The 19,630-nt window shown below is 40.3% G+C and overlaps 1 pseudogene; it reads left to right on the forward strand.

Moving 5' to 3' along the window:
- Positions 1 to 357: 357 nt before the first annotated feature.
- On the forward strand, positions 358 to 19,294 carry LOC133052722 (protein FAM168A-like; annotated as a pseudogene).
- Positions 19,295 to 19,630: the final 336 nt, after the last annotated feature.

The raw sequence follows: 19,630 nt of genomic DNA on the forward strand, positions 1-19,630 counted from the left end.
CCCTGCTGTCTTAGTCCTTTCCCTTTTTGGGAGTCACAATCCACTTTACCTCCCTAGGATGCCCTCCAACACTGTGCTGATCTCTGGACCTACTGTGGGAGCAGCTCACATTCTTTTTTTTTTTTTTTTTTTTTTTTTTTGAGCCATGTAACTTTCCTTCATTCCAGATCCTAAGGAATATATAGAAAAAGAGAAAGAGAGGTGGGTGCAGTTAATGTTCAGGGCTTGTTCATGCTGGTAAATGAGGTTCAGGGATTTGTAGTCTGGGAGGAAGGAAGTCTAAGGCTTGTAGTGTTGATTTTTTATTTTAACCTCAGGGTCTCAAGCAAAAGAATAGTCTTGATTTGGTCTCAGGAAATGGCTCGGATTCGGTCTTGGAGGAATCTCTGGAAAAGATTAAACAAAGAAGGTCCAAAGGTGAGTAGGAGGATGATAAAAATGAATGGTCCAAGAAGGGGTAAAGGTTATAAAAGGTTTTTTGTAGTCACAGGGGAGATGTAATCTTCAATGTGTTTGAGCACAGATCTTTGAGGACTTAAGACCCAGATATCTGTCAGAAGTTGTTCTAGGAATAATTGTATCTGTGATACTGGCAGGGTCGTCCATTGCCAGTTGGGGCCGGTGGAAACCATGAGAACTTTAGAGTTGTAGGGCCTGTGTGAGAAACTTAATAAGTGTTAATCTGGCAAGCATTTTCATCATTGGGCTGTATAACCTTTTTTAACCGGGTGATGTGTATCCAAGGGGTGATTTTTTTTTTTTTTTTTTTTTTTGCAGTAGGAATCAGCAGAATTACCATGTAGGGTCTTTGTCATTTTGGGGTTAGATCTGAGTGGGACTGAACTGTCATATAGACTTTACCTCTTATTTGAAGAGATGGGTATGGAAGATTGGGGTGTGGTCGAGGGAGTAAGATATCTATATGTCATCAAAGGGCATCTCGTATCTGGGCAAGTAAAGGAAAAGGAAGGTGGGAAGGCAGTTTGGGACTGTCTTGGGAGGGGGAAAGACCCAAAGGTATGGGCCTCCCATACATGGCCTCGAATGGACTGATATTTAAAGGTTTTTTTGGTAAGGCCCAGAACTTTAAGAGGGCTAAAGGGAGGAGTTTAGTTCAGTCCTGATGAAGTTCGATCACTAATTTGGTCAGAGTTTCTTTTAGGACTTGGTTGGCTCTCTCAACCTTTTCAGAAGACTGGGGATGATAAGGAATGTGAAACCTCCAAGGAACTGGAAGGGCTCGTGCAATATTTCGGGTGATTTGGGATGGGAACTCGGACCCGTTGTCAGACTGGAGGGAGGAAGTCTTTCCAAACCTTGAGAATATTTCAGTAAGAATAAGCTGAGCCACAGTAGGGCCTCATTTGTTAGCAGTTGGGAAAGCTTTAATCTACCTAGAAAATGTATCTACAAAGACTAGGTGAAATTTAACCCTTTTTACAGGTGGCATGTGGGTGAAATCTACCTGCCTGTCTTGCGTGGGAAGATGTCTGTGAATTTGGTGGGTGGGGAAAGGAGGGGGGCAAATGTTAGAATTAGGATTTGTCCATTGACAAATGGTGTAAGTTTGGGTCAGATTATTTAAATAAGTCATATCATCCTTAGTCAGTTTAGTAAAGTTCTGAGGGAAAATGTTAAGTACTTTTGCAGTGGGGTGGAAAAGGGAATGTAAAAATGAAAGAAATGTGTGCATGTTAGGCTCACCAATTTGGGCTATAGTAAAGACAAGACTAACAGAGGCAGCATGCTGCTTTGTTTCGTGATCTGTTACATTGTTATAAAAGGAGATAGGACTATGTCGCTGATGTCTCTGGCAATGTATTACAGCAGCTTGTTTTGGGAACTGAGCCACATGGAGGAATTCAGAAATAAAAGAAGCACTGAGAATAGGTGTGCCCTTCTGAGTGAGCCATCTCCTCTCTTTTCAGATTATAATGTTATAATGTTCATTAATATGTTATAGACATATTTGGAGTCAGTATAAATGTTTACCTTTTGGTGTTTGGCTAAGGTCAAAGCTTGTGTAAGAGTTAATCAGTTCAGCCTGTTGTGAGGTTGTGTGAGTTGGGAGTGTGGCTGACTTGATGAAGCAAGGGGGGGTAACTTTGTTCGGCTGTCCCTGAATTATAGTGTATCAAGCCCCAAATGGGGCTTGTTTTTGGGCAGTGTCATCTGTAAACCAGGATGGGACTTTGGGGTCAGTAAGGGGCTGATCAGTTATATGTTCAAAGGGATTAAGTGTCATACCTAAGGTCTGAACACAGTCATGAAATAGGTGTTTTGTTTCTGGATCTGGATCTGGTGTAGGGAGTAAGCTAGCAGGATTAAGAGGTTTACAAGGCATAAAAGAAAGGGATGGGTCGAGGAGGTGTGTGTGGAGGATTTGTAGTCAAGCAGGGGATAGAGAAAGAAAGCCCGATGAGAGAGAGTAAATTTTTGAAGGAATGAGGTGAGCATACATTGAGAGGAGAATTTTGGGTTAGTTTTTGGACTTCAGATATTAAGAGGGTGGTTGCAGCTATGTAGGAGAGAATCTGTTGTAGAGGTTGTGGGTAATAAGCTGGCGGGGTTAAGGGGAGAGCAGGGGGATAATGAGAACTGAGGGTCAAGGACAAAGGCATGTAGGACCTGTACCCTGGAAAGGGGAAGGGAGAAGAAAGCCTGATGTGATACTAAGTCTTGGAAGGTGTGTGGAGAACAGACAGTTAAAGGGGCATGTCTAGAGAGTTTATTTGCTTTGGGTATGAGGACTGCAATAGCAGCCATGGCCTGTATGCAGGGAGGCCACCCCTTGGTTACCATGTCAAGCTGTTTTGACAGATAGGCTGTGGGAGCCCAGGTGTCTCCAGCCCGCTGACATAGAAGTCTCAGGGCCTGTCCTTGGTTGGAATGGGCAAAAAGAATGGTCTGGTGTGATCTGGCAGATGGAGAGTTGGCACTCGGAGGAGGCTTTGGGTGAGCTGGCAAATAGGATTGGCCAGTGAGGAAGGGTTAAAGAGGGGCTCATCCAAACATCTTTTAGTTGCTTCATAGAGCAACTTTGCAATAAGGGAGAAGTTAGGGATCCAGATAGGAAAAAGTTTAAGAGGCCGAGGATAGACAGGAGTTCTCTTTTTGTTTTTGGAAGCGTACAGTTAATTAAGGCCTGGGTTCTATCTGGGGGAATAGTTTTTTGTTGGTGGAATATGGACAGTCCCAGGTAGGTGACATCTGTCTGTATTACTTGGGCCTTGGATGGGGACACCCGATAACCCCAGGATCCCAGGGCCACAAGGAGTTTGGCAGTATGTTGGAGGCAGAGTCTTTGGGTTGAGCTATAAAGGAGGTCATCTATGTATTGGAGGAGATGACTTGGGGCTAGGTCGAGTGTCTGTAGGTCCTTTTGTAAAGCCTGTCCAAAAAACGTGGGGGCTGTCTCTGAACCCCTGGGGGAGAACTGTCCATGTTAATTGTTGGGAAACATGAGCCTCGTGGTCTTGCCAGGTGAAGATGAAAAGGGGTTGGGAAAGGGGGTGGAGGGCAATGCAGAAAAAGGTGTCTTTGAGATTTAATAACGTGAAGTGGGTTGCAGTCGGGAGTATGGCAGACAGAAGGGTGTAAGGGTTAGGGACTACTGGGAATGTCAGTGTGATGGCCTCATTGATTTTTCGCAGATCCTGGACCAGTCTCCAAGAGTTTGGTCTCTTCTTTACTGTCAGAATAGGGGTGCTATGTGGTGAATGGGTAGGAATTAAGATAGAAGCCTGAGGAAGATGGTCTCTGATAGGCTTAAGTCTCTTGTGGGCCTCCAGGGTGAGAGAGTACTGTTGGGTGATTATAGTTGAGGGTAATGTGGACTGGGGGATGATGTTTGGCTATGGATGGGTGATCAGTGTCCCAGACTTGGGGGTCTAACACAGGTAGATCCAAGGGAAGGTCAAGAGTGAGTGATAGGGATGGTCTAGGTGTCATCTGCATGCAGAATATAGAGACTGTATTGAGAGGGGTTATGGTAATAAAGACCCCCAATTTGGATAACAAATTTCTCTTTAGGAGTGTCATTGGGCACTGAGGCATTATGAGGAATGAGTGTATGAGGTCGATTTTCTAAATTGACAGAGTAATGGAGGGCTGATTTTTGGCCTTAAGGGAACTCCAGAGACCCCCTTGATTGTGAGTTTTGAGTCTTGAGTTGGGCCAGAGTAGGAAGTTAGGAGAGAGAAAGTGTCTCCAGTGTCTACTATAAAAGAGATCTTTTTTTTTTTTTTTTTGGTCACCACCCCATCTACCCTAAGTTCTGAGCTCGTGTCCGGGACATGTGCCAGGGGACTGGAACCTGGGCCCCATCATTAGCACAATTCTTGTAGGATTGGGCTGGGGTTTGGGGGAGAAGTGGGCTCTCTCCAGGGGCGCCAGGGCATCCCTGTGGACATTTCACTCTCCAGGTCTGGGAGGTTGGGACCTCCCCAGGGGAGTCAGGGCATCTCTGGGGACAGTCCACTCTCCAGTGTCCCCACTGACCACAGGTTGAGCATGTTTTTGTGAGGGGCCGTAGGTTCAGGCATGTCTTTGTCCAGTGTCCTTACTGGATGCCTCAGAAGCAAGGTATGGGGGGGTCTTAAGTTTCAGTCTGGGTTGACTTGGGCCGGGCTGATCTTAATTGTTGCTGCAAAAAAGGCATATTTAGCTTTTCTCTCATGGTCTTTTTTTCTCTTAGTCTCTTCCTCTCTATTATTGAACATCTCGAAGGCTATTTCTAGAAGGTCTCTTTGGGGGGGTCTCAGGGCCCTTTTCTAGCTGGCATAGTTTTCAGTGAATATCAGCGGCTGACTGGTTTATGAACTGGACATGTAGGTACAGAAGTCTGGCGGGGGTGGAAAGATCTAGATTAGTGTAGTTTTGGACTGCCTCAGTAAGCTGTGAAAGAAAAAGGGCAGGATTTTTATCATGGTCTCTGGAGATTATATCAGCTCACTAGTAGGCAGAGTCATGGTCCAGAATATTCTAAGGCTGTTGATTATGCACTTGTGAGTGAAGCCTCATGCTGGGGTTATTGATAGTTTACTGGTGGGTGTAATTGTGTTCTGAAATCTGGTTATAGGACCCAAAGATCCAAGAGTGGGTGTTGGATCAATGTGTTGGAGGTTCCTGGCACATTTAAGGACATGGTCTGTGGTCTTGAAACATGTGTTATAGACAGGATCAGAGTTCAGATAGTCCTAGGTAGACTGTATCTGCAAGCTATTGGATTGTAGCTTTCTTGAAATCTGATATCTGTCCCTGCTTGAAAAGACTGGTCCAGAGGCAAAAGTAGCCTCCTTGCAAGGAGGGCCAGTACCCAGAGAATTCTGGGGCTGGTGCCTGTCCATTACTTGTTGTAACTGGATCTTGGTCTCTCCAGTGGGTAGGGCCATGCCAAGGCAAAGTTGTGGGCTCAGTAAGACTTAAGGCAACCTATCTACAGATGGGTGGGATTGTGTCTCTGCTCAGTTAGTTGTCTGGCTTGATGGCTTCCAACACTGGCACCTACAGGCTATCGGGTAGGTCCATGTCTTGGTGCTAATGAGCAACAGGGAGGATTCCATAATGGTGCTTGTCAGCACTAGTGTCCACCTGGTAGAAAGAGATCCTTAAAATGGCTTCCACCAGTGTGTATGTTACTATGGTGAGCTGCAGTTGCCTCCTGCCTTTCTGGAGACTCTCCAATAACAGTAAGTAGATCTAACCCAGACTTCTCTCAAATTACTGCTTCTACTCTGGGTTCCAGGGCATGTGAGATTTTATATACTCCTTTTAAGAGTGAAATCTGTATTTCCCCTAGTCCTCTGGGTCTTTCAATATAAGTGCTGAACACATTCAAAGCTAAATGCCCTGGTGGCTCATCTTCCCTGTGCAAGACAGCCAGGGCTCAGATTTCTCAATCCTTTGGAAGAGCCTCTGTAATGCAATCATTTTCCAGTTTGTGTGCTGTCCATGCTTGCTTCTTGGAAGAAAAGCTATGATCAACCTAGACAGCATATTCAAAAGCAGAGATATTGCTTTGCTGACAAAAGTCCATCTAGTCAAAGAAAGTGAAAAAGTGAAATTGAAGTCACGCAGTCGTGTCCAACTCTTTGTGACCTCGCGGTCTGTAGCCTACCAAGCTACTACAACCATGGGATTTTCCAGGCAAGAATACTGGAGTGGAGTGCCATTTCTTTCTCCAGGGGATCTTCCCTACCCAGGAATCAAACCCGTGACTCCCACTTTTTAGGCAGACACTTTACCATCTGAGCCACCAGGGAAGTCCAGTAGTCATATATGGATGTGAGAGCTGGACTGTAAAGAAAGTTGAGCCCCGAAAATAGATGCTTTTGAATGGTGATGTTGGAGAAGACTCTTGAGAGTCCCCTGGACTGCAAGGAGATCAAGCCTGTCAATCCTAAAGGAAATCAGTCCTGAATAGTCATTGGACGGACTGATGCTGAAGCTAAAACTCCAAAACTTTGGCCACCTGATGTGAAAAACTGAGTCCTTGGGAAAGACCGTGATGCTGGGAAAGATTGAAGGCAGGGGGGTAAGGGGATGACAGAGGATGAGATGGTTGGATGGCATCACCGACTTGATGGACATGAGTTTGAGCAAGCTCTGGGAGTTGGTGATGGACAGGGAACCCTGGCATGCTGCAGTCCATGGAGTCACAAAAAGTCAGACACGACTGAGTGCTGAATTGTCTGACTGAAGTGCTGTCCACCCAGTAGTACAGGACTTGACTGTAATGTGAGTTCACCTTCCTATCCCATTTTGTTCTAATCTCTTATTTATGTCTTTAGCTGTAAAATATATTTTTGGTAGTTTCCTATATTTTTTCAGTGGTTGTTCTTCAAGTAGTTGTGATTTTTGTATGTCATTGAGAGAAAGTAAACACAAGATCTTTCTATTTTGCCATCTCTATTCATTCATGCACAGTTTTTGATGAGCAGTTTGTTGTCATCTTATCTTTGTCCCTCTGTATGTAACTGACCTTTTCTACAACTAGTTAATGACCCTTCATAGTACTTCACCTGATGTCCCCTGAATTATAAGACTTTCCACTTTTGAGTAGTGGTAACAGAAACTATTTTAAGACTTGTGTGAGCTCCATGCAGAACTTTCTCTAATCCTTTCAAGTGGTTCTTTCCTTGGCCTTGGGTAGTTTCCTTATACACATTCATTGGTCAGTACTCAACTGAATAATTAACAAATAATGTCTATAGCTCTCTAGATTTCTCTTTATGTGCATGCCTGTTTTCTCAATACTGTGAACTCTAGATACTTTGGCTTACACATATTCTCCACATTTTACCTTCCTCTCAGATGAATTGTCAATCTTGGTCAGGTTTTTCCTCCCTGTGTAGTGGACTGGAAACTTTCTCCAGGAAGTAGTCCAGTGCATTCATGGTATTATTTTGTTTGGTTTTGTAGTGTTTATAGGTATAACAATTACCATGTTATTCCATCTTGGTCAGATATTTTTATAAAGTTTCTTCTGCTGTCTTAAGGTACTGAACAACTAAACTGATAGCTTGTATCTAATATCAACAGCTGGACAACTAAAATTTTTCCACCTAAACCTTGGTGAAACATGGAGAGGAATAAAGATTTAGATTGTTAAAGCAAATTTGATTAAAATTAAATTTTCAGCTTTCAAAAGATTTCCTTATATTTTGTGAAATATTTCACTGAATGAACAATATCTCACTTGGTAAGAACTAATAATCATAAACATTCATAGGAGAATAGAGACTTTCAAAAGATGATATTACTCAGCACAGTGTTAATTAACTGACTCTATGGGTCATAGAATTTTCTTAGTAAAAATCATCAAATAGCTGTTGCTGAGAAGGTATTAAAGATGCTTTGCTAATATTTCTTCATAAAGGTAAAGTTTAGAGCATTCTATTTGCACTCTGAAATTACTTCCATTATACAGCAAGCTGCTATACTCATAGTATCAATTGTGTAAAATTATATATAAAAGATATTGAAATTACTGACTATCTCTGGGGCACCCTGTGTTATTCATATAAGTTTGTTTGAATACAAGGCAAATGCAGGCTTTCTTTTAACCAGAAATAACATTGTCATCCACTCTTATTTAGGCATGCAGATAATATGAAAGAATTATCTTCTTAATGACTAAGTTTTGTTAAACTGAATTTAAAACTTACCCCAACAAATTTGACATTTTATTCTGCTGTGAAGAAAGCTGTAAATGAGTCTCTGTTTTGAAACAGCAAGGTAGCTTCCAGTGTAACAATTAACTAGTAACATATGCCACTGCTGCCAAGATAATTTTTAATCCTGTTAAACATTAATGTAGCATTTTTGCTTCTGTCACAATAAGGCAACCATCTGTGTTTGAAGCTGCTGGGAAACTGGGCATATGTTTACAAAGGAGAAGAAACAAAGAAAGGCAAATAGGCAAGAAATTCACATTTATAAAACTGGTATCTAAGCTCAACCGACCAGAACACTGATGCAAGCTTCCCTAACCAGGAAACCTTGACAAACCAATCGTCCAACCCCACCCGCTGGGAGAAACCTCCACAATAAAAAGGAACCACAGACTACCAGAATACAGAAAGGGCACACCAAACACAACAATCTAAATAAGATAAAAAGGCAGAGGAATACACAGCAGGTAGAGGAACATGAAAAATGCCCACCAAGCAAAACAAAAGAGGATGAGATAGGGAACCTACCAGAAAAATAATTTAGAATAATGATAATAAAAGTGATCCAAATCTTGAAAAAAAAAAAAAAATGGAGATGCAGATAAATAGCCTGGAGACAAGGATTAAGAATATGCAAGGAATGCTTAACAAGGACCTAGAAGAAATAAAAAAGAGTCAATTAAAAATGTATAATGCAATAAATGAGATAAAAAAACACTCTGGAGGGAACCAACAGTAGAATAACGGAGGCAGAAGATAAGATAAGTGAGGTAGAAGATAAAATGGTGGAAATAAATGAATCAGAGAGGAAAAAAGAAAAAAAAAATCAAAAGAAATGAGGACAACTTCTGGGACCTCTGGGACAACATGAAATGCCCCAACATTTGAATCAAAGGAGTCCCAGAAGATGAAGACAAAAAGAAAGGCCATGAGAGAATACTTGAGGAGATAACAGCTGAAAACTTCCATAAAATGAAGAAGGAAATAGTCACACAAGTCCAAGAAACCCAGAGAGTCCCAAGCAGGATAAACCCAAGGTGAAACACCCCAAGACACATGTTAATCAAATTAACAAAGATCAAACACAAAGAACAAATACTAAAAGCAGCAAGGGAGAAACAACATACAACACACAAGGGGATTCCCATAAGGATAACAGCTGATCATTCAATAGAAACTCTTCAGGCCAGAAGGGAATGGCAGGACATACTTAAAGTAATGAGAGAGAATAAACTACAACCCAGATTACTGTATCCAGCAAGGACCACATTCAGATATGAAGGAGAATTCAAAAGCTTTACAGACAAGCAAAAGCTGAGATAATTCAGCACCACCAAACCAGCTCTCCAACAAATGCTAAAGGATCTTCTCTAGACAGGAAACACAGAAAGGCTGTATGAACATGAACCCAAAACAACAAAGCAAATGGCAACAGGACCATTCTTATCAATAATTACCTTAAATGTAAATGGGTTGAATACCCCAACCAAAAGACAAAGACTGGCTAAATGGATACAAAAGCAAGACACCTATATATGCTGTCTACAAGAGACCCACCTCAAAACAAGAGACACATACGACTGAAAGTGAAGGGCTGGAAAAAAAAAAATCATGCAAATGGAGACCAAAAGAAAGCAAGAGTTGCAATACTCATATCAGATAAAATAGACTTTAAAATAAAGGCTGTGAAAGAGACAAAGAAAGACACTACATAATGAGCAAAGGATCAATCCAAGAAGAAGATATAACAATTATAAATATGTATGCAGCCAACATAGGAGGACTGCAATATGTAAGGCAACTGCAAACGAGGATGAAAGGGGAAATTATCAATAACACAAAAATAGAAGAAGACTTTAATACCCCACTCACAGCTATCGATAGATCAACTAAACAGAAAATTAACAAGGAATCACAAGCTTTAAATGACACTATGGTCCATCTAGACCTAATTGATAGCTATAGGACATTTCATCACAAAACAATAAATTTCACCTTTTTCTCAAGTGCACATGGAACCTTCTCCAGAATAGATCACACCCTGGGCCATCAATCTAGCATTGCTAAATTCAAAAAAATTAAAATCATTCCAATCAACTTTTCTGACCACAATGCAGTAAGATTAGATCTAAATTACAGGAGGAAAAAAAAACTATTAAAAATTCAAACATATGGAGGCTAAATAAAATGCTTATGAATATCCAACCAATCATAGATGAAATCAGAAAAGAAATCAAAATATGCACAGCAATGAAGGAAAACGAAAACATAACAACCCAAAACCTATGGGACACTGTAAAAGAATTGCTAAGGCAAAGGTTCATAGCATTACTGGCTTACCTGAAGAAACAAAGACACAAACAAAAAAAAAGTCAAATAAGAAACAAAGACACAAACAAAAAAAAAGTCAAATAAACAACCTAACTCTACAACTAAAGCAACTAGAGAAGGAAGAAATGAAGAACTCCAGGGTTAGTAGAAGGAAAGAAATCTTAAAAATTAGGGCAGAAATAAATGCAAAAGAAACAAAAGAAACCATAGCAAAAATCAACAAAGCTAAAAGCTGTTTTTTTGAAATGGTAAACAAAATTGACAAACTGTTACCCAAACTCGTCAAGAAACAAAGGGAGAAGAACAAAATCAACAAAATTAGAAATGAAAATGTAGGGATCACAACAGACAACACTGAAATACAAAGGATCGTAAGAGACTACTACCAGGAGCTCTATGCCAATAAAAGGGACAACATGGAAGAAATGGACAAATTCTTAGAAAAGGATAACTTTCCAAAACTGAACCAGGAAGAACTAGATTGTAACAGACCCATCACAAGCAAGGAAATTCAAACTATAATCAGAAATCTTCCAGGAAACAAAAGCCCAGGACCAGGTGGCTTCACAGCTGGATTCTACCAAAATTTAGAGAAGAGCTAACACCTATCTTACTCAAACTCTTCCAGAAAATTGCAGAAGATGGTAAACTTCCAAACTTATTTTATGAGGCCACCATCACCCTAATACCATAACCAGACAAAGATGTCACAAAAACAGAAAACTACAGGCCAATATCACCAAAGAATATAGACGCAAAAATCATTAACTAAATTCCAGCAAACAGAATCCAACAACATATTAAAAAGATCATGCAGCATGACCAAATGGGCTTTATCCCAGGAGTGCAGGGATTCTTTAATATCCACAAATCAATTAACGTAATACACCACATTAACAAATCGAAAGATAAAAACTATATGATTATCTCAATAGATGCAGATAAAGCTTTTAATAAAATTCAACATCCATTTATGATAAAAACTCTCCAGAAAGCAGGCATAGAAGGAACATACCTCAACATAATAAAAGCTATATATGACAAACCCACAGCAAGCATTATCCTCAGTGGTGAAAAATTGAAAGCATTTCCCTAAAGTCAGGAACAAGACAAGGATGGCCACTCTCACCACTACTATTCAACGTAGTTTTGGAAGTGTTGGCCACAGCAATCAGAGCAGAAAAAGAAATAAAAGGAATCCAGAGAGGAAAAGAAGAAGTAAAACTCTCACTGTTTGCAGACGACATGATCCTCTACATAGAAAACCCTAAAGATTCCACCAGAAAATTACTAGAGCTAATCAATGAATATACTAAAGTTTCAGGATATAAAATTAACACACAGAAATCCCTTGCATTCCTATACACTAACAATGAGAAAACAGAAAGATAAATTAAGGAAACAATACCATTCACCATTGCAACAAAAAGAATAAAATACTTAAGAGTATATCTACCTAAAGAAATGAAAGACCTATATATAGAAAACTATAAAACACTGATGAAAGAAATCAAAGAGGACACAAAAAGATGGAGAAATATACCATCTTCATGGATTGGAAGAATCAATATTGTGAAAATGAGTATACGACCCAAAGCAATCTATAGATTCAATGCAATTGCTTTAAAGCTACCAACAGTACTTGTCAGAGAAATAGAACAAATAATTTCACCATGTATACGGAAATACAAAAAACCTTGAATAGCCAAAGCAATCTTGAGAAAGAAGAATGGAACTGGAGGAATCAACCTGCCTGACTTCAGGCTCTATACAAAGCCACAGTTTTCAAGACAGTATGGCTCTGGCACAAAGACAGAAATACAGATCGATGGAACAAAGTAGAAAGCCCAGAGATAAACCCACGTACCTATGGATACCTTACCTTCAACAAGGGAGGCAAGAATACACAATGGAGAAAAGGCAACCTCTTTAACAAGTGGTGTTGGGAAAACTGGTCAACCACTTGTAAAAGAATGAAACTAGACCACTTTCTAATACCATACACAAAAATAAACTCAAAAAGAATTAAAGATCTAAATGTAAGACCAGAAACTATAAAACCTCCTAGAAGAGAACATAGGCAACACACTCTCCGACATAAATCACAGCAAGATCCTCTGTGACCCACCTCCCAGAATATTGGAAATAAAAGGAGAAAGAAACAAATGGGACCTCATTAACCTTAAAAATTTTGCACAACAAAGGAAACTATAAGCAACGTGAAAAGACAACCTTCAGAATGGGAGAAAGTAATAGCAAATGAAGAAACAGACAAAGGATTAATCTCAAAAATATACAAGCAACTCCTGCAGCTCAATTCCAGAAAAATAAGTGACTCAATCAAAACAATGGGCCAAAGATCTAAACAGCCATTTCTCCAAAGAAGACATACAGATGGCTAACAAACACACGAAAAGATGCTCAACATCACTCATTATCAGAGAAATGCAAATCAAAACCAAAATGAGGTACCATTACACGCCAGTCAGGATGGCTGCTATCCAAAAGTCTACAAGCAATAAATGCTGGAGAGGGTGTGGAGAAAAGGGAACCCTCTAACACTGTTGATAGGAATGCAAACTAGTACAGCCACTATGGAGAACAGTGTGGAGTTTCCTTAAAAAACTGGAAATAGAACTGCCATATGACCCAGCAATCCCACTTCTGGGCATACACACTGAGGAAACCAGATTTGAAAGAGACACGTGCACCCCAATGTTCATCACAGCACTATTTGTAATAGCCAGGACATGGAAGTCCCCTAGATGCCCATCAGCAGATGAATGGATAAGAAACCTATGGTACATATGCACAATGGAAAATCACTCAGACCTTAAAAAGGATACACTTGAATCTATTCTAATGAGATGGATGAAACTGGAGCCCATTATACAGAGTGAAGTAAGTCAGAAATATAAACACCAATATAGTATACTAATGCATATATATGGAATTTAGAAAGATGATAATGATAACCCTATATGCAGGACAGAAAAAGAGACACAGATGTATAGAACAGACTTTTGGACTCTGTGGGAGAAGGCGAGGGTGGGATGATCTGAGAAATAACATTGAAACATGTATATTATCTAGTGTGTAATAGATCACCAGCCCAGGCTGGATGCATGAGACAAGTGCTCAGGGCTGGTGCACTGGGAAGACCCAGAGGGATGGGATGGGGAGAGAGGTGGCAGGATGTATCAGGATGGGGAACACACGTAAATCCATGGCTGATTCATGTCAATGTACGGCAAAAACCACTACAGTATTGTAAAGTAATTATCCTCCAACTTAAAAAAAAAAAAAAAAAAAAAAAAGAACAAAACTTGTATCTAAAGTCTAAGTCTTAAAAAAAAAAAAACATTATTTATGGAGTTTGCTGGCTATATGAACACTTTGGATCGGCAATTGCAGCAGCAACTGCTGTTTAACTTTTACATAAATAAGTAGTTTTTGATTGCATTATAGGACATGTATTCATCCATCTAAATCTGGAGTAAAAGAATTTAATTTCGCCTAGAAACTTTGTTAATAAGAGGTTTACAGTGTTTGCTTAGAGCTGAGCCTCACATATTCAGAAAGAAGAGGTGTGAGTGTTTCAAAAATTGCTTAAATTCAAGTGTAGTAGACCTACATTTTAGAGACTTCTTAAGAAACTCAGTGATAAAATACATGGAGGGAAAAAATGTTAGTTTAAGGAGGTTAATCTGTTTCCTAGTCACAAATGGTTATTGACCCTTAGCATGGTGAAATAGTAGCTTTTGAATTGTTACCAATCTGTCTATGTAACTGCTAGTCATTGCCTTATTCATTTGTGGCAAAGTGAATGAACCTTGAGGGCATTATGCTATGTGACATAAGTCATACAGATAAAGAGAGATATTGCATAATCTCATTTTTCTCTGGAATCTTAAAAAGTTGAATTTGTATAAACAGTAGAATAGTGGCTGCCAGGGACTGGAGGTTGGGGAACATGGTCACAGATACTGGTTGTTGTTGTTATTGTTCAGTCGAACAGTCGTGTCCAACTCTTTGAAACCCTATGGACTGCAGCACATCAGGCTTCCCTGTACTTCACTATCTCCTGTAGCTTGCTCAAACTCATGACCATTGAGTCGGTGATGTCGTCCAACCACTTTATCCTCTGTTGTCCCCTTCAGAAGACAGATACTGGTTAGAGGACACAAATTTTAGTTATAAAATAAGTAAGTTCTATAGATATAATGAATAGCATTATGATTATGATTAATACTTATATACCTAAATCAAATCCCTTATGACTACACAGTGGAAGGGAGAAATAGATTTAAGGGACTAGATCTGATAGAGTGCTGATGAACTATGGACAGAGGTTCATGACATTGTACAGGAGACAGGGAGGAAGACCATCCCTCAAAAAAAAAGAAATGCAAAAAAGAAAAATGGCTGTCTGAGGAGGCCTTACAAATAGCTGGGAAAAGAAGAGAAGTGAAAAGCAAAGGAGAAAAGGAAAGATATATCCAATTGAATGCACAGTTCCAAAGGATAGTAAGGAGAGATAGAAAGCCTTCCTCAGTGATCAATGCAAAGAAATAGAAGAAAACAACAGAATGAGAAAGACTAGAGATCTCTTCAAGAAAATTAGAGATAGCAAGGGAACATTTCATGCAAAGATGGGCTCAATAAAGGACAGAAATTGTATGGACCTAAAAGAAGCAGAAGATATTAAGGAGAGGTGGCAAGAATACACTGAAGAACTGCACAAAAAAGATCTTCATGACCCAGATAATCACAAACAAGTGATCAGTCACACTCACCCAGAGCCAGACATCCTGGAATGTGAAGTCAGGTGGGCCTTAGGAAGCATCACTACAAACAAAGCTAGTGGAGGTGATGGAATTCCAGTTGAACTATTTCAAATCCTGAAAGATGATGCTGTGAAAGTGCTGCACTCAATAGGCCAGCAAATGTGGAAATCTCAGCAGTGGCCACATGACTGGAAAAAGGTCAGTTTTCATTCCAATCCCAAAGAAAGGCAATCCCCCAAAATGCTTAAACTACCACACAATTGCACTCATCTCACATGGCAGTAAGTAATGCTCAAAATTCTCCAAGTCAAGCTTCAGCAATACGTGAGCCGTGAATATCCAGATGTTCAAGCTGGCTTTAGAAAAGGCAGAGGAACCAGAGATCAAATTGCCAACATCTGCTGGATCATGGAAAAAGCAAGACAGTTCCAGAAAAACATCTATTTCTGCTTTATTGACTATGCCAAAGTCTTTGACTGTGTGGATCACAATAAACTGTGGAAAATTCTGAAAGAGATGGGAATACCAGACCACCCGACCTGCCTCTTGAGAAACCTGTATGTAGGTCAGGAAGCAGCAGTTAGGACTGGACATGGGACAACAGACTGGTTCCAAATAGGAAAAGGAGTATGTCAAGGCTGTATGTTGTCACCCTCCTTATTTAACTTATATGCAGAGTACATCATGTGAAATGGTGGGCTGAATGAAGCACAAGCTGGAATCAAGATTGCCAGGAGAAATCAATAGCCTCAGAAATGCAGATGACACTACCTTTATGGCAGAAAGTGAAAAAGAACTAAAGAGCCTCTTAATGAAAGTGAAATAGGAGAGTGAAAATGTTGGCTTAAAGCTCAACATTCAGAAAACTATGATTATGGCATCCGGTCCCATCACTTCATGGCAAATACATGGGGAAACAGTGGAAACAGTGGCTGACTTTATTTTTCTGGGCTCCAAAATCACTGTGGATGGTGATTGCAGCCATGAAATTAAAAGACGCTTGCTTCTTGGAAGGAAAGTTATGACCAAATTAGACAGCATATTAAAGAGCAGAGACATTACTTTGCCAACCAAGGTCCATCTAGTCAAGGCTATGGTTTTCCAGTGGTCATGTATGGATATGAGAGTTGGATTATAAAGAAACCTGAGTGCAGAAAAATTGATGCTTTTGAATTGTGGTGTTGGAGAAGACTCTTGAGAGTCCCTTGGACTGCATGGAGATCCAACCAATCCATCCTAAAGGACTTCAGTCCTATGTGTTCATTGGAAGGACTGATGTTGAAGCTGAAACTCCAATACTTTGGCCACCTGATGTGGAGAACTGATTTATTTGAAAATACCCTGATGCTGGGAAAGATTGAGGGCCAGAGGAGAAGGGGGCGACAGAGGATGAGATGGTTGGATGGCATCACTGACTCAATGGACAGGGGTTTGGGTGGACTCCGGGAGCTGGTGATGGACAGGGAGGCCTGGTGTGCTGCAGTTCATGGTGTCACAAAGAGTCGAACACAACTGAGTCATTTAACTGAAGTGAACTTGAAAGTTGCTAAAAGTGTAGGTCTTAAATATTGTTACCAATAATCACATTGTACAACTTATACTTTCACATTATATGTCATATATATATATATATATATAGTAAAGAAGGAGAAAGGCTCTTCTTTCAGGGAATCTTATATTTTGGGCAATAAAGACAGGAAATAAGTGAATAAATGAAATAATTTCAGATAATGATGAACACTATGAAGGAAAAAAAGGCAAAGTATTACAGTTTGATTGCAGGGATTAAGAATAGATGGAGAGACAGACAATACTAAACAATGTGACCACCTGGGCTAAGAGTGTTCCAGGATGAAGAAACAGCAGAAATACTCTTGAGACAGGAAGAATGAATAGTATGTGTCGTCATGTGCTTATTGGTTTCACATTACTTGTTCTCTAATTGCTTTATTTGTGTTATTTTTGTCATCACATGTTAATTGTAATTTTTCTGAGAGTATGGATACTGTTTTATACTTTAGATTTATACTATAGAACTTAAAATGGAATGGTCTGCATAAAATAAATTTTAAATAAGTGCTTATTGAATATTTTTATTACTTAATGTTTTAAATAAAGAAATTTCTTTCCTATTCTTGCAATAAATAAAAGAACACCTGGAAAATTTCTTAATTGTTTATATTTAGAAAAGGTAATTGCCTCTTTTCTTTATTCTTTGAATGTTTATTAAGCCATTTCATCTTCTTTTATAGTTAAAAATAACACTTAAGTGCCAAGACTATATCTACATACCATAAGACTCTTCACTAAGATGTGAAAAAAGATATATCAACAGAATGGGAGATATGGAGGAAAGGACTTGCCTCATATAACTATTCAGAAGGGCCCCCAAAAGGCCTATTGGCCTAAAAATTCACTTTTTCCCCATGGTGCTAAAAGTTTGACATCAAAATCATTACTTTTCACCCATGGCTGATTCATGTTGATGTTTGGCAAAACCCACCACAATATTGTAAAGTAATTAGCCTCCTATTAAAATAAATAAATTTTTTAAAAAATCATTACTTTTAAGGGAGTATTCTCTGTTAACATCAAATACTCTGAGAGTATTTACAGTAAAAAAACAAAGAGATTGACTTTACAGTCAATCAGTTACATTTTTGTATCATTAGCGTGCCAATACCTTTTTAGTTATCAGCTGGGTACGAACAGTGTAAGTGCTTAGGATATGAAGCAAATGTGATTAAGAATGCAGAGAATGAACCACAACACTCCCATTTTCCTCTTTGATTAGTATAAGTAGAATGTTATAGTATTCTCTCCACTCTCAGATTTCTGATTTCTTTATAGTAGTAATTTTCAGTGGGTGGACAACAGCATCTCTTTGTAAGTTTAAAAGATCTTCTGGCCCTCCCAGCACATGATGGGCTCCTAAGCAACTACTGCAGAGGATTCAACTCCCAGTCACTGAAGAGGAGGAGGCTCCCAGTCCCTGTGCGCCATGCATCACCTTACTGGACACTTGGTGAGGGAGTGTGAGCATCACCTGTATAGCCTTCAGAGAAGACAAAGGCATCATCGCCTCAGCTACTGCTGCCATTTTCGCCTGCAGCTGCAGTCGTCCACAGTGAACCCTGTTTAGAGTCCCTTGCAGTCCTGGGGCTCCTTATGGCAACCCAAAGAACGTGACTTACACAGGTTACCCCATAGCCTATCCAGTTGCAGCCCCTGCCTACAATCCCAGCCTATACCCTGCCAGTAGCTCCCCTTATGCTCCAGCAATTCTGCTGATGAAATAGACCTGGCCAGAGAACTCATCTTCTTGTGCCACTGAAGCTACCTATTTCCATCTCCCAGTGGACACCAGGACCGAGAGCCAAACTTACCAAACATCCTCTATGGCTTTCAGATATACTGAGGGGACATCATACAAGGTCCTACCAACCCAGAGTAATACTGCTCTGATCCCCCTACTCCTCTTCACCCAAACCCTATCAGATGGCCACGAATCCAATCATAAGTGCCTACCCCCAGCATAATCTGTATGCCCAGGGAGCCTAGGACATACAACCTGTGTATGCTGCCCAGCCTCATGTCATCCACTACACCATGGTCATCCAGCCCAGCAGCACTCACTCTGCCATCTATTGGACACCAGTCAACCCTCCCAAGACCAATGTCATGGCCATGGGCATGGTGGCTGGCACCACCATGATGGTGTCAACATGCACCCTGCTGACTGCATCACAGCACACAGCAATTGGGGCATACCCTGTCTTCATGCCAACATACAGGGTGCCAGGGACCCTTGCATACAGCTACATGCCCCACACTGATAAAGCCTGCAGCCCATCCAAATCTAGAGTTACACATTTGTATGCAGCTACTCAAGTCCTACACGGGTGCTGGAGCAACTCCCTGGCAGCACCACCTCTATTTGAAAGAGGAGACAACAGAAGTGCAAAGGTCACTTTATGCATCTTTAATGGTTTTGGTTTTTAATTTTAGCTTTTGTAAAAACTGCTTTTTCAAATCTCCTGCCTCTCCCCACTGTCCCCCTGTGAGGTGCTGCCCTCCCAATTCTACTCTCCCTCCTACTTGACTAGGTACATCCTCTCGCCTCCTCTTTCCTTCTCCAAGCATCCAGTCCCTAGAAGCTTAGTTTAGTGGCAGGCAGAGAGTGGGGTCTGTTGCAGTTGTTCACGTGAAAGCACGATTTCCTTTTGAAGACCATAATGAATGTGACCCTTGGGTCCAGGGTAGGAACTCAGCTGTTAAGCAGGTGGATATTTTTTTTATTTTTTTCGTTTTTCTCAAGCAAGATTAGTTTCAGACATT

The sequence above is a fragment of the Dama dama genome, chromosome X (assembly GCF_033118175.1).
Source record: "Dama dama isolate Ldn47 chromosome X, ASM3311817v1, whole genome shotgun sequence".
In the NCBI taxonomy this organism is placed as follows: domain Eukaryota; kingdom Metazoa; phylum Chordata; class Mammalia; order Artiodactyla; family Cervidae; genus Dama; species Dama dama.